Source organism: Salmo salar, chromosome ssa09, assembly GCF_905237065.1.
Source record: "Salmo salar chromosome ssa09, Ssal_v3.1, whole genome shotgun sequence".
In the NCBI taxonomy this organism is placed as follows: Eukaryota; Metazoa; Chordata; class Actinopteri; order Salmoniformes; family Salmonidae; genus Salmo; species Salmo salar.
In genome coordinates this window covers 16,381,024-16,407,035 of record NC_059450.1, presented here as the reverse complement: position 1 = coordinate 16,407,035, position 26,012 = coordinate 16,381,024, and the positions used below count along the sequence as shown (strand labels likewise).

The window sequence follows — 26,012 nt, the reverse complement described above, 5'->3', positions numbered from 1 at the left end:
ACCGCGGCAGCCCTAGTAGGGGTCGACACTCGGGTGATTTGAAGGACCCAGAAGCAGATATGGGAGATAGGAAAGGCTTGGTTGTAGCAGACAGTTTTTTTTCTTCACCTTTATTTAACTAGGCAAGTTAGTAATGAACAAATTCTTATTTACAATGACGGCCTACCCCGGCCAAACCTGGACGTAGCTGGGCCAATGGGACTCCCAATCACGGCCGGATGTGATTCCGCCTGGAATCAAACCAGGGTGTAACGGCCGTCGAAGGGAGTAGACCAAGGCGCAGCGGGTTGAGTGCTCATAATTAACTTTATTTAGAACACTAAACAAAACAAGAAAAAACACGACAGCCAAACAGTACTGTCAGGTACACGAAACACTGAACAGAAAATAACCACCCACAAACACAATGAGAAAAACCCCCTACTTAAATATAGTCTCTAATCAGAGGCAATGAGATACAGCTGCCTCCAATTAGAGACCAATCCCAAACACTTCCAACCTAGACATAGACAACCTAGAATAAACATAGAAATAGACTAACATAGAACATAACCCAAAACCCCCAAAACAAACACCCCCTGCCACACCCTGACCAAACTACAATAACAAATAACCCCTTTTACTGGTCAGGACGTGACACAGGGACTGTAGTGACACCTCTTGCACTGAGATGCAGTGCCTTAGACAGCTGCGCCACTCGGTCTACATCCTGTCATCTTAGTGTCGCAGACAAACTCTGATTGTTCTTCCACCCACACCCTATCTGTTGCGGCCCCCAACACCACAATTCTCAACACGAACAAAGCGGAGAGCAAATCTTCCCTATGACCATAGGTTGAGACTGTACTTCATCCAGCAGCCGACTTAGTAATGTCCAGTTTCTCATTGTCCAATTAGTGTGGAACCTAAAAAAATCAATTTGGAAGTGATGAGAAAAAGTAAATAAATCACCGTGACCAGAAGGCAATATTGCATTTTCAGAAATATACATTGTTGCTGGTATAGTGTTCAGCTACACTTTCTTTTGAGGTGAATCCAAGTGATGATTGTCCCACTATAGAACAGAAGACTTGAAAGCTGCATTCCTTTAGTTTCCTTGCTCCCAAGTTTGAATACATCTCCCAATTGTTAATAACATGTGAACAATTACTTTTAAAATGTATTTTTTTAAATATATTTTTATTGTACCTGCTGGTCAGCCTTTGTTTTCTTGTTGGTGCACAAGTAGTGGGAAAGAGGATATTTAGACTTCTTGCAGCGATGAACCAACTAGAATGCTGTTTTTAATTCCAGATGTTTTTTCAAGAAGAGGGCTCAGTGGGCGGGATAATACGGGAAACATTGTGCAACATTGTGCAAACGTGTGTTTTTTTTTGCAGACAAAGTTCAGGATCAAAGGTCCATGTTCGAAAAGAAAACAGCACTTCACATCAGAAGCGTTTATCGTGTACGGGATCTCCACGAACGTCAAATAGCCTACATTGCCTTTAACCCATTTGTTCCCACATTTTTTCCCCAGACATGCCACTATGCAAATCTAATGCCATTAGTAACGCTATCATTTGCTATGTATTTCATAACCTCTCCAAAATGTTATCACAAAATTCTCACAAAATTCTCAAATTCTCATGTAACATGGTTGAGTGACTGGGGTTGAGGATGGTAACAGGATTTAAGAGACAAATACTCCGTATAAATCGGTTATGTTTACGCTCCAAGATTGTCTATAAACATTGTATTTCATGGACATAACTATGTAATGAGGACAATAGATATCAATTCGAATTAAACTGAGTTCAATTAACCCAAGTTTAATTAATCCAACTTCAGTATTAAACAAAACAAACAGAAACATAACAGACATTAATAACGATTGAACAGGTCATCAGAACAAGTCAACAGGTCAGAACAGGTCATCAGAACAGGTTAACAGGTCAGAACAGGTCATCAGAACAGGTTAACAGGTCAGAACAGGTCATCAGAACAAGTCAACAGGTCAGAACAGGTCATCAGAACAGGTCAACAGGTCAGAACAGGTCATCAGAACAGGTTAACAGGTCAGAACAGGTCATCAGAACAGGTTAACTGGTCAGAACAGGACATCAGAACAGGTTAACAGGTCAGAGCAGGTCATCAGAACATGTTAACAGGTCAGAGCAGGTCATCAGAACATGTTAACAGGTCAGAGCAGGACATCAGAGCAGGTCAACTGGTCAGAACAGGTCATAAGAACAGGTTAACTGGTCAGAACAGGACATCAGAACATGTTAACAGGTCAGAGCAGGTCATCAGAACAGGTTAACAGGTCAGAGCAGGTCATCAGAACAGGTCAACTGGTCAGAACAGGACATCAGAACAGGTTAACTGGTCAGAACAGGACATCAGAACATGTTAACAGGTCAGAGCAGGTCATCAGAACAGGTCAACTGGTCAGAACAGGTCATCAGAACAGGTCAACAGGTTATCAGAATCATAAATACAATGTGTGAACATTATAACCTTTTAAAGGGTATGTATAGGCTCCCAGAATCTATGTTACTATAGCGCTGCCACCACGACCCTCCTCTACACTCCTCAACAGCTACTGGATGTATGGAAAGACTTGAGGAGACATGGGCCAGCCTGTTGAAACACCACAGGCTGGGATCCCACTGGTTACTCTTCCTATGTGCAGGCTGAAGCTTTTTGAGGTATGTTGTGTGTGTGTGTGTGTGTGTGTGTGTGTGTGTGTGTGTGTGTGTGTGTGTGTGTGTGTGTGTGTGTGTGTGGACATGGAAACACTCAGGGGCACCAAGGAGCAGGTTCACAGGTAGGTAGATACTTTTGATGTGTGTGTGTGTGTGTGTGTGTGTGTGTGTGTGTGTGTGTGTGTGTGTGTGTGTGTGTGTGTGTGTGTGTGTGTGTGTGCCTTTTGCTACATGGTGTTCATCCTGAAAGTCTGGCCAACACCTTTTTCAAATTCTCTACATGGCAGAATGTCACAGGCTGTGGGAGTAAAATGATTTAAAGGAAATCATCAAACAGGTACCAGTGGATGTCATCATGAGCAGGCCAGAAGAATCTGTCTGAGCAGCAGCCAGATCTCTCAAGATTGACTCTGAAATACTTGTTACTTGTTACTTTTATCTCTTATCTGTATTTTTTGGAACTGCACTGTCGGTTAGGGGCTCGTAAATAAGCATTTCACTGTAAGGTATACATACACCTGTTGTATTCGGCGCATGTGACTAATACAATTTGATTTGATTTGAAATTTGATGTCTGTCCACTAGGGGCAACAGTGAAGGCTATTACCATCAAGTAAGCTTGGGTTTTGCTAGGACATTGTGGAAGGGGTGGCATAATCCCATCATTCTGGATCTGAAGATTGTGTTTTCAATCCGAGTGGTAGACTCTAGTTTTTAATTTTTAACTCTATCCCAAACCTTAACCATTAACCATCAGATTGAATCCTAAATGTAATGTTTAAACCCTATCCAAAACTTTAACCCTTAACTTAACCATTCCCAAACCTGAACCATTCAGAATGAATCCTAAACTTAATGTTTTAACCCTTTCCCTATCCCAAACCTTAACCATTAACTTAAACATTCAGAATGAATACCTAAACATGATGTTTTAACCCTACCCAAAACCTTAACTCTTAGTCTTAACCTCACACACACACAAATTTGAAGTTCGGAGCAACTTCGAAATTTGACATTTCGAGAAAAGGGCAAAAACGTAATTCTGCAGTGAGACTGAAAGCTTGTTGCAGCCACACACACACACACACACACACACACACACACACACACACACACACACACACACACACACACACACACACACACACACACACACACTCATCATATGCTGCTGCTACTCTGTTCTTTATTTTACTATGTCTATCCTGATGCCTAAACATTTTACCCTGCCTTTATGTGCATATCTACCTCAAATACCTCATACCTCTGCGCAGTGATATGGTACTGGTACTCCCTGTATATAGCTTCATTCTTGTGTATTTTATTACTCCTGTTCCAATTTACATTTTTCTAATTTGTTTTACTCTGCATCATTGCGAAGGGCTCGTATGCAAGAATTTCATGCTAAAGTTTACACCTGTTTTATTCAGCGCATGTGACAAATAACATTTGATTTGATTTATTGCACGTTCAACTTCCCTATCCATACGTTATTGTACACATTATGAACCATAGTAAATATTCTGTATCATCCATGGCTAATGACCTTTCGTGGTGCTTTGAGGCCTCATGTGAAGTCACCTCAAACCCTTACTCTGGTGGAGCTGTTGACTTTTGACATGTGATGGAGAATTCCTAATGAGAGGAGAAAATCAAACCTTTCTGTAATTGGACACTGTACTGTACACAGTAAAGATTCTCCAACTCCCCTGCCCCTGAATAACTTCTCTACCTGATCAAAAGATTGCTGAGGGTAATAAAAATTCCTCAACTACAGTTAAATTTACAGCAGCACTCATTAGTTGAAATAAAACAGATTAATACAAGTGCAACAAAATGTGACCTATAGGTTTAATAATGAAGTGGAGTCTACTTAAGCATGTCCTTTCCATTCTCTCCAGCCATCCTGGACTTCACATAAAAGCCTTTAATGAAGGTGTACACTGGAAAACGTGGTTGTGGAGAGTGTTGAGGGGATCTTAACTGCCCTCTGGTTCTGTTTGTAACCTCTAAATAGAAACTTGTGATTCAGCACATCTACAGTATCAAGATCTGTTGACCAGTATGTATGTTGCACATCAACTCTGTGCACTCCTACGAGTCAGTCTTAATCTACTTTGTTAGAATAATGTAAAACAAATCATACATTGGATGCTTCAATGATATACTGTAAAATGCTCAATTTATGGGTTAAATGAAAAGTATCGAAATAAATTGTTGCTCCAGTTTATTTTATTTGAATCTTAAATGTGTTTAAATCTCAGGGCTCTAGCACGTACCAGTCTGATGTATTTATGTTAATTAAGCTTTAGTGTTAGCCCACATCATGTATTCCCACAGGGACAGGCTATTAGTTCAGAGAAAAGGAAGTCACTACCTTATTATGGGGATAATTTTAGGCACCAGGAAAAGATATTTGGAGAGTCTTGGCACAGGAGCCAAGTGCTGAAGTACCCTTACACTGCTCCCTATTCCCAGTGGTGAAGCAGGGGTGATTTTTGGTACTTGAATGAGATCAAATAAACAATTTACAACGTATACAGTACAACTTCAAAAGTGGCTTATCGGAACAGGCATCAAACATGAATGATTCCACATGAAATAGCAACGCAGTATGTACCATAATTAGGGAAATATTTGTTCCATTAGTAAAGGACAAATAGATTAACATGGCTTTGGTTGAGAGGCTGTTGTGTAAGCACACATTTTATTCTTCTGAAGGTTTTTGAAGGATTCTTGTAACGCGAAGTACAATGTGAAACTTTTGCAATGCAATTTAATGCAAAATGGTTTGATTTCAGATACTATTGTGTTAGAAATGCCCATTAAAGCATTCGATCTTGACCTATTTTACTATATCAACAGTGTCATGATACATATTTACAAAAATAGTATCCGACCAGTCTTGAATATGAAGATTTTCAGACATCAATATCTGTTCGATTACAAGGAAATAAAAACTTGAAAGCTTGTTGAGTGTCAGAACTCTCTTAAATCTTGGAGTCGGCTCTGTGCTAACTATAAACCTGGCGGGAGCAGTAGGGAGGAAAGGGGGTAAACTTAACAAACTCACATTAAACATGATGGCTGATTCATTGCAGATGAAACAAGTGAAAAGGACACTTGGACATCAGGTTCCAAGTAAATGATTTTAAGTAGCAGAGTTGACTCGAGAGATGTGGCGCCGGGCATCTCTTAAAACTCTGTGATGTTTATTAAGTCTCGACCAGTGAAAACCTATCATCTTCAGAAGACATCCCGCAGGTTGACAAAAAAAATAAAAGTACACTCCACTAATATCACTGTGTGGCAGTAATCCTGAGTAGGAAAAGGGTTGAAAGAAATTCAGTTGAAAGAAATAAAGGGGTACAAAAAAGTTAAAACAACAACCCCTAAAGTACACCAGTCTGAAGGATTAAACAAACTTAGTTTGGGTCTATCGTGCAACTAAGCAAAGTTCAAATAAAAAATATAACTTTAACATAATCAAAAAGTACCAAGATACAATATCAAATATTGCTTTGAACTCCAAATATGTAAGCACAAAGGGGCATCTATGGAAAATCATCTGATTAACCTCTCTGTAAGAACCAGGAATTTGGACCCATTGAACATTGTGTAAATATGCTACCTGACCTCATCAGGGTAGTTCAGCAGGAGGGTGAAGATTAAAATATTTGTTGTTCTAATGTGACATCAATTTACAGCACACATTGCACACTGTATGTACATACGAGCCTCCACCCCTACTTCCCCAATCGGGCAGGACCACCCACCCACGCAGTGCTGGAGTCTAGAACTGGCCATTAAACTGTTTCCCCAGGTCAGTCAAATCAGACTTGTTAAAGCTGTGAACAAGGGGAAAGAGAGACCCTGCTGGAGGCTGTCCAGAAATCTCAGGCCTCAACAAACTGATTTTGATAATTTTTCTGTTTGCTCCAGCTACAAAGAGATCTGCATCCGTCCCCAGCATTCTATCATCTGCCTGCTGTCCTTAAATATGCTGGAGTGTGAGTGTTTGTATGTCTGATGTTGTTATGTCTTTATATATTATAGTGTGTGTGTGTGTGTGTGTGTGTGTGTGTGTGTGTGTGTGTGTGTGAGAAAACTGGCCAGAGTGAATATTGTATGGCTGAAAATAATGAATAGTTGACATTAATGTCCTGGAGACCACCATGGCGCCAGAAGTTTCTAACAAGGGTTGTGACATGTCATACTGTAGGCCTATGTGTGCTACATGTTTACCATTGTCATCTAGTCCAATTTCTACAGTCCTCACTGGAATATCAGAGGATAGTAGTGCAAATGTGTCTAATAAGCTATAAGAAGTTTGTAAATGGATATTTATATTTTGTGTTAAGTTATCATTTCAGTTTTACTTGGTGTTATCATTGTTACACACAGTGGTCTATTTGTGCAACTCATTTTGAAACTGTTTTACTCATTCCAAATGTGTAAAAACGTTAACCGAACGGACATTAAGCTTCCTCAGAAAGTTGGCCCACATGGTCCTGTGATTTCCGGCTCCGCCTCGAATGGTGTTGGTGGAAGAACCCATTTCCTCACTAAAATACTCATATCATATTCACGTTGTCACAGCTCCAAATCTGCAGAATGAGCTGGACTACATTATGAGAGTGGTCAGCAACAAGGCTCATAAATCTCCTCTGTGCTAAACAGTGGGATGACTTAGCGCAGCTCAGGGACTTTGCTGGAAGGAAATGGCATGTAAAAAACAGTCAAAAATATCCCTCACAGAAACCCTTTCCATCCCTAGCAACAGCAAACAGGTCCCATTGGGTGATTCTCTGCTCTCATAACTAACCTGTTCTCTGGAAGGGGGGAGTTAAGAGGTATCATAACAATATGGCTGCCAAAATCAGACTGTAGATATTTACATCTGCAACAATGGCCTTCAAGATTCGCTCTGTGAGTCATAAATGAAGAGGTTATGGCAGGATGATGAGGGGATTGGAGGCCTTACCCTCACGCTGAAGAATTTCACCCAGTGTTTTGGCTGTGAACCTGCTGAATAGAAATCATTTTGACTATTGGCCTGATTTTCGCACCGATAACATGGGAAGGTTTGCATACCAGGGAGAGTGGCAAGACGATTATTTGTGATCAAAGCCGGTGCAACAGGGCCACCATGTCTTTCCATACACGGGCAGCAGTCCGCACAGGGGAAGAGTTCATGACATCACCTCTTTAACTCTTTAACCAGTGAGCCGTATGGCATGCACACATGATCGCAGAAACACACACGCACACACATAGGCCCACACTACGTTCAAGTTCATTTCATCATAAGCCTGTTACCTGGGCATGCGGTGTCACACGTCTGTCCTAATACGGACACCTTTTGGGCATCTTCCCCTTCAATAACATACAACCATAAGAAAATGTATCTATTCAAATTGTGGTGGACATTGAAAACCAAAAAGGCAGTGGGTATTTAAAGTTAGAAGGGAAGTAAAGAGTGTAGGTGTTAAAGCCAATCCAAACGAGCAGTGTTACCAAATCATAGCCTCCTTCTTTCTGTTCCCAGCCAATGAATGATGGGTGAGTCTCTGATTCAATAGGCCTTTTTCACTTTGGGAGGAATTCTCTCTGGCAGTAGCATAACCCATAAATAGGTTCTGGTTACAGATTGTCTGCTCTCTCTTTGGTAAAGTGTGGGTGGCTTTTTGGAACTACTCTTCATTTTAAGCAGACAAAAAAGCTATGAACAAAACCTCATGGGGCTACATTTTGGGTAATTTTTGTATTTTTTTTTTTTATCCTGCATGATATTTTTCAATTCTATTTATGATAAACACATGTAGGATCCTTCACTTTATGTTTGAGCACAGTGCCCCTCTCAACATTGTTAACCAAAGTAGGCTGACAAAAACATGAGCAGAACATTAGCCAATGGTTTTCTAGGTTGACTCTCTCTTTGATTTTTGAATATTACATGTTAACTTGCATTCCGAAAATAACGTCTTTGGACTGAGTCTCATTACTCTGTGGTGACCAGATCTGAAATGGAGTAGACATCCAGCAAATGTTAACATTTAAAAGTCACTTATCGAGAACATGCAGAAAATGTGCCATGACCACATTAACAAATGGCTGTTAATTGATCGTATTGATGCAACAGCATGTTCAACATGTTTTTCAAACTGCAAAATTGGTTTGTGTCCTTATACCTTTTAATGCATGTGGAGATATAAACATAGAATAAGGATACTTTAACAAAAACACAAGTCTAGGGTAAATAATAACCAGAACTCAACTAAGCAAAGATCTAAAAACTTTAGAAAATGTACTTCTAAAGTAATGCTGGCCAATTATCAACACAACGATACGGTTATTAACAGAAACAAATACTCCTGGCACCACACTGTAATTTTAGATACCTGTTGAATAGTGCTTTGTGAAAGTTTGAGCAGGGCCGTTTCTAGCGTTTTGTGAGCCCTAAACAAGGTTTTGGCCACTACCGTTCGGGCAAAACATTTGAGTAGCCCTCTTTCTTGGCAGCGGAGAGAAACATTTGCAGATTTAAAGTTAATGTTCTGCAGATTGGGGGGCAGATTTTTTTTCTTCAGTTTTAAAACTAATTTCATGCAATGCAACTCATTTTGCCATGGGGCAGAGAGAAAACTTTGTAGTTTTAAAACTAATTTCCTGCAATTCTACACATTTTGCCATGGGGTTGAGATCAAAAAAGAAGTTTTAAAGCTAATTTCCTACAGTTCTACACATTTTGCAATGACTTATGCCATGTTCATATATCTGAGTGATAGTGACTAACAAAAACAATGGGGGCCCACTCGAGGTCAGGGCCCTTGGACACGTGCCTTACCAAATTTAGAAATTGCTCGTTGTGTATTCAGCTCTCCTAACTAACAGTAAGTTGGGCCCCCTAGTGATTGCTGGGCCCTAAGTGACTGCTTATGTGTAGAAGCGACACTGAGTTTGAACTCGGGGTGGAACCTTATTCTCAGATGCTATTTTGATAACATTGGCTATGAAAACATTTCGTTGTACAAGGATAACTAACCAGCCTCATGAAGATGCATGTGGTTGAGGGAGGTTGAGGATAGACATACTGTGCAATTGCATGTTTTTTGTCATGAACCTCTTTGACTCTAATATATGCCATTTAGAAGACGCTTTTATCCAAAGCGACTTACAATCACACATGCATACATTTTACACATTGGTGGCCACAGCGAAAATCATCCCATGACCCTTGACATTGCAAGCGCCATGTTCTACCGACTGAGCCCTCACAGGATCACCGGCCACACAGGACCACCATTGATAGACACAGTCACAGAGTATCATTCCCTAAATTGGGACCTTTAATTACACTCTTAGAAAAAAGGGTTCCAAACGGGTTCTTTGGCTGTCCCCATAGGAGAACCCTTTTTGGTTCCAGGTAGAACCCCTTTTGGTTGCAGAGAGAACTATTTTGGGTTCCATGTGGAACCCTCTGTGTAAAGCAGTGGAGGCTGTTGAGAGGAGAACAGCTCATAATCATGGCTAGAACAGAGCGAATGGAATGGCATCAAACCATAGCTGTGTTTGAATACTTTTACTAACCGCACTAACCATGCTATTTGGGATGTGAATTGAGTTGATAGTATGCTTATTGGTCATAGTATGGATATAGTTAGTATGCCAAAAGTTCCCGGATGTCGTACTAAATTCTCCAAAATACAAAGTAAACATGCAGTGGACACCATTTCCGCGCTTTTAGGGCCCATAATGCAATTCTTCAGAAAATGGGAGTGGCTTCACAACGTTTTCAGATTTGAAGAAAATGTCGGAAAATATGCCTCCGAAGTCCGATGAGAGCGGATACAAAATGTTGAGCAATTTAATAATAAAGTAGTGACTTTTCAAACAAGTCACGTTACGCTTTCTGTTGGCTGACAATTTGTTAGCTACGCTATCCTAGTTACCTAACGTTAGTTGGCCACTAATACATCGAACTTACCAGCAGTATTATTAACTATCTTCTAACTAACTACCCAACGTTTCTTGACTTGATTATTCACATAATTCTTAGCTAAGTGGTATAGTTGCTGTGCGTTTCAATGGACATTGTTCATTCTGGCTATCTACTCCGATTTCAGAGCACTCTCGCGCAGAATAACTGATGAATTTATGAATGCTCAACACCCATTGAATATGGCCGGTGTCAGTAACGTTAAACTTCAGCAAAATAAAAAGCGGAATTAAATTGTTGCCAGCAGCACAGTTACAGTCACCGACGCTCTGGATAACATGAAAAAAGCCTAACCAGCTCTGCTAGGGCGAGTAAAATGGTCAGAGTGAGGTGTTCTCTCATTTGTATCTGGAAGTAGCTAGCCAACGTTATCCAGTTAGCTTGGGTGCCATTGAATGCTCGAATCAACCCTACTCCTCGGCCAGGGCGTCCAGTGTGTGCTCTGAACGCTCCAAGAGTGAAATGATCTGAATTAAGAACGGACAATCTGGACAATCTGACAACGACCAGAGCACACTCTGGCACTCCAGATTGAATTCACAAACACACCCGAAATCGTAAAATGTTTAGCTAGTAATTTCTTATGCTAACAAGCTAGCAAGAGGTTGCATAGCAACAGCACCAACTTCCAGTAGACAATCAAAGCCCTAGTATGCTCAACTGAAAGGACACCATTTGTTTACAGTATATTAAAATTAACTAATAGTATATAGTATGTAGTATATACTCATTAAGTATGCAGTTACAGTATGTTAGTATGGGTATTCGAACACAGCTCATGTGTTTGATGTATTTGATACCATTTCACTGATTCCACTCCAGCCGTTACCACGAGCCCGTACTCCCCAATTAAGGTGTCACCAACCTCCTGTGGTGTAAAGGGTTCTACATGGAACTCAAAAGGGATGTAACTGGAACCAAAAAGGGTTCTTCAAAGGGTTCTCCTGTGGGGACAGCCGAAGAACCCTTTTAGGTTCTAGATAGCAGAGTGTACTGGTATGTAAAAAAAAAAAATTCTCTTAAAGTTACCATGTTAATTGTTAGGCTTTCTGTATGATTCTGTAGGGAAAGCTACTTTTATATTTCATAACTAAACGACATTAGCTTGGAGGATTGTCAGTGTCCATCATAACATTTCTTGAAGTAGCAACTATTTACAACATGAACAGTTTAAATAGTTTAACAAGCTCTCATGGTTTTTCTGCCTACTATAATGGAGGCACTGAGAGTTGCTAGGATCTGTAACTACAGTGTAATATAGGCAAGTTCCAGTATCATTACTGCAGATAGTTTAGTGCTTCAATTAGAAAGAAAACCATCCATATGGCACAGATATGCATCTGCAAGTAATACAGTCTGTCTGGGATGTCATGAGTAATTCTGTCATTCATTGCTTCTGGATTTATTTGAATCATGCAACATAAATTATGTGGTGCAATACTATGTAATCAATGTTAACTAAACATGTCATAAACTGACTACCATAGATAAAAAGGATTAAGTTGGGCAAGGATTGCGAAACTTCGGAATTCTTTGAAGCCATCCTGATTCCCACTAAAGCCGGGCGGGAAAATAAGTAGATTTTATTTTACGTGATGATTCATGGTGACTTCTGAATAAATTCCTTGGCCCTTGCATCACTATGCAGGTAAATAAAATCGAAGAAATGCTATGCCAAGACATTCACGGCCAGGGCATCTTTGCAAGAGACAACCCGCAATATGGGCTAGCGATAATGTGAGCCTTTTTTCTCCTCTTTCAGCAGAAGGTGAGAAACCCAGCTACCAGCATTTCAGTCGTATTTGTAAGCAAAGTTCTTGGGATAAATAGTGGGACCCTGGAAGCTATGGGTTGTTATAAATTACCTGGCGATGAGTGTGATAAACCTTGTCCAAACAGCTCCCTGCTGGCATGGGCAGCGTCCACATCGTCACCCATCTCTTCCCACAATGCTTTGTCACATTTGAGGAGATCTGAATCTGGATGTGGTTGACTTGGGGGCAACAACAAAAAATGTCATATACAATGGTTATTAAGCATATGCAACACCAAGCTATTGTGTGCCTACTGAAGCTGTCCACCCACAGGGAGGGACATTGTATGATGGGAAGAACAAAATGCTGTTCTATGATGAAGTTGGTTGAGATTTGAGAAATAGTTTCACGTCTGCATGAGACTTTCCATATTCTAACATTATAAAGATTTCAACTTTGTAGTTCATTTTTTCAAGGTCAAAGCCCTGCACTGTCCTCTTAGCCAAGGGTATTTTGGTAGTTCTCAATTTTCTGGCAGTGTTGTTTGCCATTTATAAGGATGTACAGTACAAGTTATCTATGGACAAAGTGTGTGGTTTAAAATAAAGTACTCCTTAAGCATTTGTAAAGTCCTGTTCCCAAACACATGAAAGGCTAGGTTGTACTCCACCAAAGGTTTCCCAAATCTAAACATAGCATTTCTTCACATAGCCAGACAGTTAACCACGTAATGACCATGATAAGACTGTTCTTTATCGGGCTTGAAAAAGGCTTTGAGGATAAGACTCAGTGGATACTAATTAAGACAATACAGTCAGTCAGAGCTTGGAAAGAACAACTTCATGTTTAATTGCTTAAATCAACATGATAAGATGCACTTTAAATGTCTGCGCTAGCCTGGAAGCATGCTGACATTTCGAAAAGGCATTCATTGTTTACTTATTATCCAGTCAAGCCATCCATTTAAAAGATCCAATCGAGCACAAACATCAAGGCGGAGACAACGCAAAATACTAAATACTAAACAATACCATACAAAAATAAAAAAATAAATATTTTTTCTGAATAATGCAGATATCCAAGATAATAGATCATTTTTTGGGGCTTTGCAAGGAGCTAGCCAAACGTGAAGAGGAAAAGTTAATGAATACAGTCATGAGATTTCAGTGGCGGTCTCCTCCTACTCATCAGACTAGACTGTTCAGAACCAGCTCTATCTCATTATCAATACCATTACAGATGAAAGCCAATGCCCAATTCAGAGTGGCTCCAATTGCCTCAATTAAATATGTGTGGTTGAATGATAATATCTTTTCCTGAAAAAATACAAGAAAAAGACTTCAGCATGAAATAATCCTACAATCGAAAACAATCAAGTTCAACTTTGATGTTGTTGTTCTACCAAATCTTAGGAATACATCTGGGGTAGAAATTGTGTTTTGGGCCGAGCCGGCAGGCGCCGCTGGACCGCTGTGTCGTGGGCCATGGGGTAGGCCCTTGTTACTACGGTTACCATGGGGTTCCTGCTGGCAGGCTGAGGACACCACAGCTTTCCCGCCCACAGAGAGAGAGAGAGAGAGAGAGAGAGAGAGAGAGAGAGAGAGAGAGAGAGAGAGAGAGAGAGAGAGAGAGAGAGAGAGAGAGAGAGAGAGAGAGAGAGAGAGAGAGCTCTACTCCACCAGACCAGACTGGCTGAGCCCTCAATCCTCAGTCCTTTCAGAGCCGTCCAAAGGCTGTCCTGGCACGGACTCATCCCTGCATCAAAACCAGCTGAGGAGGAGTGTAGTGTGTCCAGCAGTCGTGCTCAGACATATTTGTAATGCATTGCTAATCTGGAGACAAACTTAATTGTTAAGTAAATGAACAAGCTATACTATTGATGGTGGGAAGCTATTACCGGACCTCCATCAGTTTATTCTGTATTTGGACAAATGAAGGGAAAGGGGGAAAGGGGGTCACTCTACTGTATACAACAGACAAGTAACTGAAACAGTTATTAACATAATATAAGTTAGGGGAGAGTGGGGTAAGTTGAGAATTTCTTTACCTTTAGTATCACTCCGTCAAGGGAAATATAGTTTTCTTTCTAACAAAGATATCTACATATATTTCAGGATGTTGTGTATACCTGGAAATAATCAGAAATCATGTAAACATTACAGTTTTGAAAACATAGCTTGTCCAAAAAAAGTGGTTTCTTGGCACAACCTACCCCAGGTATCGGGTAAGCTGATCCACAGGACAGGGTATGTTATGCCGCCTACAAATTTCTGTACTGAGAGAAATGTTGCAACTACCTTCTTAAAACCATATATCTTTATTTCCCAAACACAACTCAACACGTTTTGATATTTTAATCATTTTAAGCATCTTTTAACACAGGCTTAACACCTAACACACTGTCACTTCCTGACCATGGTAAGTTGTTATTTTCTATGGTAGAGTGGTCAGGGCGTGACAGGGGGTGTTTTTGTATGTTTTGTATTTCTATGTTTAGTTTCTAGTTTTCTATTTCAATGTTGTAGTTTTTTGGGATGATCTCCAATTAGAGGCAGCTGGTCCTCGTTGTCTCTAATTGGAGATCATACTTAAGTAGGTTTTTTTTCCACCTGGGTTTGTGGGAGCTTGTTTTTGCATAGTTTAGTAGCCTGCAGAACGTGACGTTCGGTTTGCTGTTGTTTGTTTGGTTTGTATAGTGTTCTCAGTTAAAATAAAGGCTTCATCATGAGCACTCGACATGCTGCACCTTGGTCTACTCCTTTTGACGAGCATCACAGAAGATCCCACCACAAAAGGACCAAGCAGCGTGGACAGGACAACTGGCCATGGGAGGAGATTCTGGACGGGAAAGGACTCGGGAGTCAGGCTGGGGAGTATCGCCGCCTGAGGGAGGATATTGAGGCAGCAAAAGCAGAGCGGCGTTATTATGAGGCACTATATCAACCACGAGGCAAGTGCGAGAGGCAGCCCCCAATTCTTTTGGGGGGGGGAGGGGGGCACACGGGGAGATTGGCAGAGTCAGGTTGGAGACCTGAGCCAACTCCCCGTGCTTACCGTGGAGAGCGAGTGATCGAGCAAGCACCGTATTATGCGGCGATGCGCACTGTGTCACCAGTGCGCAGCTACAGCCCGGTGCGCTCGGTGCAAGCTTCCCACAGTTGCCGTGCTAGAGTTAGCATTCATCCAGGAAGGATTGTGCCTGCTCAGCGTTCCTGGTCTCCGGTGCGTCTCTTCGGCCCAGGTTATCCTGTGCCAGCTCTACGCACGGTACCCCCAGTTCGCCAGCACAAACCTGTGCGACTTGTTCCAATGCCCCGCGCTTGCTGGGCTATGGGGGGTATCCAGCCAGGACGGGTTGTGCCAGTCATAAGCTCCAGACCTCCAGTGCGCCTCCACGGCCCAATATATCCTGCGCCAGTTCTACGCACTGTGTCGCCAGTGCGCCTGCACAGCCTGGTCCATCCTATGCCAGCGACCCGCCCTTGCCGGACTAAAATAAGTATCCAGCCAGGACGGGTTGTGCCAGTCATAAGCTCCAGACCTCCAGTGCGCCTCCAAGGCCCAGTATACCCTGTGCCTGCTCTGCGCACCCGGCCTCCAGCGACGTTCCCCAGTCCAGAACTCTCAGCGATGTTCCCCAGTCTGGAGTCTCCAGCGACGTTCCCTAGTCTGGTGAGACCTATTCCGGCTCCATGTTCGAAGCCTCCAGTGATGATCCATGGCCCGGAGCCTGTAGGGATGATCCATGGTCCGGAGCCTGTAGAGATGATCCATGGTCCGGAGCCTGTAGAGATGATCCATGGCCCGGAGCCTCCAGTGATAATCCATGTCATGGAGCCTGTAGCGACGGCCCCCAGCCCGGAACCTCCTGAGACGGCCCCCAGCCCGGAACCTCCTGAGATGGCCCCCAACCCGGAGCCTCCAGCGACGATCCATGGTCTGGTGGCACAGAAGCAGAGGGATCAGCGCAGAGCCGCCTACTCTACTGGAGGATTTCGCTGGATGATAAGGTTCTGGGTACTGCACCAGAGCCGCCATTGACAGTTGTTACCCTCCCTACACTCCTTTTTGTTTTTTAGTGGCATTCGGAGTCTGCACCTTTGGGGGGGGGGGGGTACTGTCACATCCTGACCATGGTAAGCTGTTATTTTCTATGGTAGAGTGGTCAGGGTGTGACAGGGGGTGTTTTTCTATGTTTTGTATTTCAATGTTTAGGTTCTAGTTTTCTATGTTTTTTTGGGGTGGGATGATCTCCAATTAGAGGCAGCTGGTCCTCGTTGTCTCTAATTGGAGATCATACTTAAGTAGGGTTTTTTTCCACCTGGGTTTGTGGGATCTTGTTTTTGCATAGCTTAGTAGCCTGCAGAACGTGACGTTCGTATTTCAGTTTGGCTTGTATAGTGTTCTGAGTTAAAAGAAACTATTTATCATGAGCACTCGACACGCTGCACCTTGGTCTACTCCTGTTGACGAGCGTTACACACACACTTTGTACTTGTTTAAACACTTTTAACATAGGCCAGGCCCTGTTACCTGCCTTGCATTTTGCCTGGGAAGAAAACACTTCAATATGCTCAAATTGCCATTGACTCAACCATTTGCTCAACTTACCCATTTTGACTATTAGCCCACACAGCTACAGACTTTCATGCTAGGTTTAGCACCTCATATTGAAGCTCATATAGACCCCAACTGATGTACAGAACAATCTTAAAGGTATCTACTTCGGTGTAGATACAAGCATCATGAAACTTCTAACACAAAAATAATTTGACTTTTACTTAACTTGCTTATCCCTTTTTTTTCATGTGGTTTCTTACTTCAAAGACTCATTGAAATAATGACCTCTTCCTAAATATTTCTTTAAATTGTTAATTTTGTGTACGGGTCCCTGGAAACAAGGGTGGTTCAACTTACCCCTTTGGCTTAACTTACCCCACTCTTCCCTACTACTGTGGAAAGTCACACTTTGGTGATATGATCATAAACTCTCTTGGTGATGATATGAACTCTCTTGGTGATGATATAATCATAAACTCTCTTGGTGATGATATGATCATAAACTCTCTTGGTGATGATATAATCATAAACTCTCTTGGTGATGATATGATCATAAACTCTCTTGGTGATGGACAGTATCTTTTGATCTTCTGACTACAGTTTTATATGTAATGTCACATGTCTGCAAACTGACTATTTCACAGCTGGAAGCATCTCACAAGACAGTTTTCCAGTTGGGCTGAACTACAGTGTAGTCTCCCCCTGCCCAGAGGACTACACAGTCACCGAGGCATGCCAAACAGAATACTCCCTGATTACACTAGGCTGCTGGGCAAAATATATTTCTTCAGTTGTTATACATTACAGGAGCAAATAAACAGGGCAATGATTTTCCCATCCTAAGTCAACAAAATGCAGAGGTCAACCTATCTCACCGGTTTACCCCGGCCCAATTATCATTAGGATGTCATGCAGCTGCAGGAAATGATAGAGCAGACATATTGGAGCTAGACTGATGTAGATACAGTATTTAGTCTGTTTGATCACCAAAGGATCTGAATGACTCTGCCACTTAAGGTCTCAGACACCACAAATCACAAGTGGTTTTAATCTACGCCACTTTCTTGATTATGGTTTAATTTGTGTATTGCAGCAGTAAATGGCTGTTCTTGACATTTCACATTGGCACGGAAATTAACATTAGGTGAAAATCAGATATACTAGGTTTGAGATGGGTTTGGTGCCCTGTAGGTGCCAGTTGACTCCTTTCTTGTTCTGCACTCCCTGTATGTGGGGACATCTGTTTGCAGGCCTGTAATATTGTAGCAGGCATTCTGCAAATTATTAGACAATGCCCACCTATGGTACTTAACTGTGCTGTGGAATTTCAGCTCAGGCCTAAATAAACCATAGCCTGCTACGATGCAATTTCATATCTTCCGCACAGACAATGCACATAATGTTGCAATTATTTACATGAATTATTGCTATAAATCGTAACATTTACTTCAGTAACAAAACCCTTTTGATTGGGAAACTAACTGTAAAGATATTCCACAAACAAATGCCTTCATTGAAACAGGAATCTGTGGAGCCAATGAAGCATAGTTCCTGATGGCCAATGCTGACCTTAAAGGGATACTTTTGGGTAATTTCCTACTCACCCAGAGTCAAACAAACTATGGTATAACATTTTTATGTCTCTGCGTGCAGGTTAAAGGATGTTGAAGGTAGCATATCATTAGCTTAGCTCAATTGCTGGATGTCTAAAGGTATCTACTAGCCAGCTTCTCGCAAAAGCAGTGAAATAGACCTAACTACACAAAGGCTGGGGGGTTAGGACTTTTTACTCTAAGTATTCTTTTAGTATATATGAAATTATAATATTTTGATTATAGTTGTTTTTGGAACTATTATCTCAGAACTACTGTACACATATCATGAATCCTCTGTGACAGTCGGCACAAGGATAGGCTGTGCGCGAGTGGAGCTAGCCAGCAGAGACAGCAGGACAGTGGCAGACTTGAGTGACTTTTCTAGCAAATGTTAGCTAGATATCAAGTAAGCAAAGTGTGAGAAGAGTACATCAATAATACATTGATTGGACATGATTTGCAAAAACAAACACCTGTCTATATAAGGTCCCACAGTTGACAGTGCATGTCAGAGCAAAAACCCAGCCATGAGGCTGAAGCAATTGTCCGTAGAGCTCCGAGACAGGATTGTGTCAAGGCACAGATCTGGGGAAGGGTACCAAAAAATGTCTGCAGCATTGAAGGTCCCCAAGAACGCAGTGGCCTCTATCATTCTTAAATGGAAGAAGTTTGGAACCACTGGCGGCTAGCTCTTCCTAGAGCTAGCCGCCAGGCCAAACTGAGCAATCAGGGGAGAAGGGCCTTGGTCAGGGAGGTGACCAAGAACCCGATGGTCACTCTGACAGAGCTCCAGGGTTCCTCTGTGGAGATTGAAGAACCTGCAGCACTCCACCAATAATTCCTTTATGGTAGAGTGGCCAGACGGAAGACACTTCTCAGTAAAAGGCAGATGACAGCTCGCTTGGAGTTTGCCAAAAGGCACCTAAAGGACTCTTAGACCATGAGAAATAAGATTCTCTGGTCTGATGAAACCAAGATTGAACTCTTTGGCCGGAATGTGAAGCGTCACATCTGGAGGAAACCTGGCACCATACAGCACGGTGGTGGCAGCATCATGCTGTGAGGATGTTTTTCAGAGGCACGAACTGGGAGACTAGTCAGAATCGAGGGAAAGATGAATGGAGCAAAATACAGAGATCCTTGTTGAAAACCTGCTCCAGAGCGCTCAGGACCGCAGACTGGGGCGAAGGTTCACCTTCCAACAGGAAAATGTCATAAAAAGAAAAACGGACTGACTACTGTTGGACAGAGAGTCACCATTCTAACAGTCAGGTGATAAAATATCATTCTAGTTCAGGGGAAAACCTGACACTGCCAAGACAACACAGGAGTGGCTTTGGGACAAGCTTCTCAATGTCCTTGAGTGGCCTAGCCAGAGCCCGGACTTGAACCCGATCGAACATCTCTGGAGAGACCTGAAAATATCTGTGCAGCGACGCTCCCAATCCAACCTCACAGAGCTTGAAAGGGTCTGCAGAGAAGAATGGCCTATGTAGGTATTCCACATAAAAAATCTGCCGTTTCCAGCTACTATAGTCATTTACAACATTAACAATGTCTACACTATATTTCTGATCAATTTGATGTTATTTCAATAGACAAAAATTAGATTTTCTTTAAAAAACAAGGACATTTCTAAGTGACCCCAAACTTTTGAATAGTAGTGTATATAAAGTACTGTATATAAAAATTAAGAGACCACTGCAAAATTATCAGTTTCTCTGGTTTTATTATTTTTAGGTATGTGTTTGGGTAAAATTAACATTTTTGTTTTATTCTATAAACTACTGACAACATTTCTCCCAAATTCCAAGTAACAATATTGTAATTTAGAGCATTTATTTGCAGAAAATGACAACTGGTCAAAATAACAAAAAAGATGCAGTGTTGTCAGACCTCGAATAATGCAAAGAAAATAAGTTTATATACATTTTTAAACAACACAATACTAATGTTTTAACTTAGGAAGAGTTCAGAAATCAATATTTGGTGGTGGAAGGATATCCCCTGGCGGAAGGATATCCCGTTGGTGGACTAGCATCATGCGAAAGAGATCCCAAACAGTCCGTAAATGAGTAAGCTGATGTAATCTAATTTCTTATAATTATCAGTCAAATTAACAAATGTATAAAATATTAATTAGTACATACAGCTTTGTAAGACTATAAATGACCAACCACCCAGCTTTGGAGTAGTTAGAAGGTATATTTCTTTGCTTGTGAGAGGAGCTGGCTAGTAGATATCCATAGACCTTCAGCAATTGCGCTAAGCTAACGATATGCTACCATCAACTTCCTTCAAACTGCACGCAGAGACATTAAAATGGTATCCATGAGTATGTCTCACTCTGGGTAAGTAGGAAATCCCAAAATACGTTTCCCTTTAACCTTTGAAAGTCTAACAACATAACATACAATTTTGAACTGCAATTTCCTGGTGTAATTCCATGAAAACGTTGCTGAAATGCATCTGGTTGGAGCCCTGTCCGGCACAGTGGACGCGTCAAAATACCCATAAAACCTAGCATTAAAACCTGGCAATATTTCCAATCCTTCTTTCCCCATTCATTTTTTGCATCTGGGATTTTACAACTACTTCATATAAGGTCTGTGTTTCATATAGGCTTACCCTGGCATGATGTTTTGATAACCGTGTAATTCTCTCTCAGACAAGGTGTGTTTTATGAATATATTCGCCTCAATTTACTTTAAAAAAAAAACTCAACAAGACTTCAAATTCCTGCAGGAAGCTCCTGCACGTCATCTCTAGCCGACACTGTCAACCACCATTTACCAGCACAATCAGAGACCTTCTGTGTCTAATCCATGAACTCTGGTCCCCTTTCTCTGTCTTAGCTAGTGACTGACTACACTTTAGCTAGCTAGTTAGCAGAGCAGTAGATCAAAAAATGAATTTTATTTACTTAGCCTTGATAATTGTTTGTATGGTATGTCTGTGTACAATCCATGAACTTCTTACATCCCCTTTCACTATCTTAGCTAGCCACTGACTACATTTTAGCTAGCTAGTTAGCAGAGCAGTTGATACATTTTTTATTTTTTTTACTCAGCCTAGATAATTGTTTGTACAATATGTCGACTTTAGTGTCTTTTTTAGACCTTATGGCATTTTCTAAGTATGAGCATAAGAACATTACAAGGGGAGAAGAAAGCTGTAAGTCTGGCTATGTAGAGAAGTGCAGCTATAGCGAGGGGCAACTTGCCGGTTTGGTCAGGGCCAGCATGAGGGATAAAGTTTATCATGTGTCAGTGAGTGTAGATAGTAGGTTAAGTTCGAGCATCATAGCAATACAATGTGTCCTATACAGCTATCAAAATTCTACAAGGAAAGACACACTTAATCATTTATATAATCATTAACCAGATTACCCCGGATACCAGACTTCGATGAGTGATAACTCAGTTCTTGTCACGCCTGCTCCCGCTCTCCCTCTCTGGCGCTCGGAGGTTGGTAGCGCGTCCTATGGCTCTCTCCAAGCGCAGGGCTGAAGTTCCGAATAAAATGCAATGCTCCCGCATGTAGGTTCGTTCAAACATGTCAAACGTTGTATAACATAAATCTTCAGGCCTGTAACACCAAGAGAGCCAATAAGATTCGAGGGGGATGATGTCATGGCCTTTAAAACCGTATCCAAAGGTGGGGGCAGACATGGCCGCCGGCGTCATAATGGTGATGGCCCATCCCCTGTGACCAATTTCAAACTCGTGTCATTCACTGAGTTTTGACTCTATAAGGCTCAAACCACTGTGAAAGTACTGGCGACATCTAGTGGAAGCAATAGGAAGTGCTCACTGAACCATTGTTAACGGTGTGATTAATAAGGAAAGATGAGAAGTCGAGTCCACAATTCAGAATTCCACTTCCTGTTTCAATCGGTCTCGGGGTTTTGACTGCCATTTGAGTTCTGTTATACTCACAGACACCATTCAAACAGTTTTAGAAACTTTAGAGTGTTTTCTATCCATATATAATAAGTATATGCATGCCCTAGCTTCTGAGTTTGATTAGTAGGCCGTTGAAAATGGGAACGATTTTTTTTCAAAATGCGCTGTGGCGCCCCCTATCCTACGGTATCCTCAAGAGGTTAATGGCCAGCAATTATGGAGCAATTGTCCCTCCTAGCTATCTTTAGATGAATGCACTAACTGTAAGTCGCTCTGGATAAGAGCGTCTGCTAAACTACTAAAATGTAAATGTGAAATGGTTAGGGCCAAGCACGTTACTCTGTCACTGCTAAAAAGGGTCCTCAGATCAGTTGTTGGATGGGGTGATGTCTGTAAAGTGGGGCACAGATAATGAAGAGAAGGGCATCAAGGCACTCAAATGGCTACAGGGATGGATGTGCAGGAGTCAGGGCTTTGGGTCACGGGGTCTGGGATTGTGGGTTCCTCACCAGATGGTCTGGAGGGCACCACAGCAGTGGTGGAGGTCAAGTGTCTCTATGGTGCAAGGGACCTTACTATTGAAGAGGCAGTGAAGTCGAATTAGTTTTATATCAAGGAGGAAGGGTCTTACAGCCTCAGTGAAGACCATACTTACTGGCACCAGTTCCAAGGTCAGCTCCACATCACTGGAAGGGACACCTGTTTCTTCGTTGCGTGGACCACCAAAGCCTCCATCAACATCCCCAGCCAGCATGACGACCTCTGGCAGACTCATATTGCTCCTCCTGTCAGTACCTGTTTTCAGGGAAGGCAATGGTCCAGATACATTACACATAGCTCTCACACACACACACACACACACACACACACACACACACACACACACACACACACACACACACACACACACACACACACACACACACACACACACACACACACACACACACACACACACACACACACACACACGGCTCCCAGAATAGGTTATATTACAGACACGTTTTGCTCAAAGCAGCCAACTAAAGTAATGTAGTTAAGTTAAGTGTCTTACTTGCTGAAGGTCCCAGTCATCCCTGCCTGTACTTGACATTGTTGCCAAACAAGTGAACAATGAATAAAGATCATACACAAACAATAGGCTCCTAGAATAGGATATTTCATTCAAGTTTTGCTCAAAGCAGCCAACTAAAGGCATCCTTTCACTCACTCCTCTCTACATTCTCCTCTTCTGTCTCTGCTGCTAAAGCCACGTTCTACCACTCTAAATTCCAAGCATCTGCCTCTAACCCTAGGAAGCTCTTTGCTACCTTCTCCTCCCTCCTGAATCCTCCTCCCCCTCCCCCCCCCCTCCTCCCTCTCTGCGGATGACTTCGTCAACCATTTTGAAAAGAAGGTTGACGATATCCGATCCTCGTTTGCTAAGTCAAACGACACCACTGGTCCTGCTCACACTGCCCTACCCTGTGCTTTGACCTCTTTCTCCCCTCTCTCTCCAGATGAAATCTCGCGTCTTGTGACGGCCGGCCGCCCAACAACCTGCCCGCTTGACCCTATCCCCTCCTCTCTTCTCCAGACCATTTCCGGAGACCTTCTCCCCTTCCTCACCTCGCTCATCAACTCATCCTTGACCGCTGGCTACGTCCCTTCCGTCTTCAAAAGAGCGAGAGTTGCATCCCTTCTCAAAAAACCTACACTCGATCCCTCCGATGTCAACAACTACAGACTAGTATCCCTTCTTTCTTTTCTCTCCAACTCTTGAGCGTGCCGTCCTTGGCCAGCTCTCTTGCTATCGCTCTCAGAATGACCTTCTTGATCCAAATCAGTCAGGTTTCAAGACTGGTCATTCAACTGAGACTGCTCTTCTCTGTGTCACGGAGGCGCTCCACACTGCTAAAGCTAACTCTCTCTCCTCTTCTCACATCCTTCTAGACCTATCTGCTGCCTTTGATACTGTGAACCATCAGATCCTCCTCTCCACCCTCTCCGAGTTGGGCATCTCTGGCGCGGCTCACTCTTGGATTGTGTCCTACCTGACAGGTCGCTCCTACCAGGTGGCGTGGCGAGAATCCGCCTCCGCACCACGTGCTCTCACCACTGGTGTCCCCCAGGGCTCAGTTCTAGGCCCTCTCCTATTCTCGCTATACACCAAGTCACTTGGCTCTGTCATATCCTCACATGGTCTCTCCTATCATTGCTACGCAGACGACACACAATTCATCTTCTCCTTTTCCCCTTCTGATAACCAGGTGGCGAATCGCATCTTTGCATGTCTGGCAGCCATATCAGTGTGGATGATGGATCACCACCTCAAGCTGAACCTCGGCAAGACGGAGCTGCTCTTCCTCTCGGGGAAGGACTGCCCGTTCCATGATCTCGCCATCACGGTTGACAACTCCATTGCGTCCTCCTCCCAGAGTGCTAAGAGCCTTGGCATGACCCTGGACAACACCCTGTCGTTCTCCGCTAACATCAAGGCGGTGACCCGATCCTGTAGGTTCATGCTCTACAACATTCACCGAGTACGACCCTGCCTTACACAGGAAGCGGCGCAGGTCCTAATCCAGGCACTTGTCATCTCCCGTCTGGATTACTGCAACTCGCTGTTGGCGGGGCTCCCTGCATGTGCCATTAAACCCCTACAACTCATCCAGAACGCCGCAGCCCGTCTGGTGTTCAACCTTCCCAAGTTCTCTCACGTCACCCCGCTCTTCCGCACACTCCACTGGCTTCCAGTTGAAGCTCGCATCTGCTACAAGACCATGGTGCTTGCCTACGGAGCTGTGAGGGGAACGGCACCTCCGTACCTTCAGGCTCTGATCAGTCCCTATACCCAAAGAAGGGCACTGAGTTCATCCACGCTCTGGATAACCTCTTACATCTAGACACCTGCTCCAATATCCAATGATAGGCGTGGCGCGAATGACAAATTCCTCAAATACAAAAACTTCAATTTTTCAAACATATGACTATTTTAAAGCATTTTAAAGACAAGACTCTCCTTTATCTAACCACACTGTCCGATTTCAAAAGGGCTTTACAGCAAAAGCAAATCATTACATTATGTCAGCAGAGTACCCAGCCAGAAATAATCAGACACCCATTTTTCAAGCTAGCATATAATGTCACAAAAAACAAAACCACAGCTAAATGCAGCACTAACCTTTGATGATCTTCATCAGATGACACGCCTAGGACATTATGTTATACAATACATGCATGTTTTGTTCAATCAAGTTCATATTTATATCAAAAAACAGCTTTTTACATTAGCATGTGACGTTCAGAACTAGCATTCCCACCGAACACTTCTGGTGAATTTACTAAATTACTCACGATAAACGTTCACAAAAAACATAACAATTATTTTAAGAATTATAGATACAGAACTCCTTTGTGCAATCGAGGTGTCCGATTTTAAAATGGCTTTTCGGTGAAAGCACATTTTGCAATATTCTGAGTAGATAGCCCAGCCATCACGGCTAGCTATTTTGACACCCACCAAGTTTAGC

At 42.4% G+C, this 26,012-nt stretch overlaps 1 long non-coding RNA gene across 1 annotated transcript; it reads right to left on the bottom strand.

Annotated features, from left to right (window-relative positions):
• Window positions 1-287: 287 nt before the first annotated feature.
• LOC123724118 (uncharacterized) lies at window positions 288-1,311 on the bottom strand. Its single transcript, XR_006756812.1, has 2 exons — window positions 1,189-1,311; window positions 288-905 (listed from the first exon to the last, which is right to left on the bottom strand). It is a non-coding gene; the product is annotated as an uncharacterized lncRNA (long non-coding RNA).
• Window positions 1,312-26,012: the final 24,701 nt, after the last annotated feature.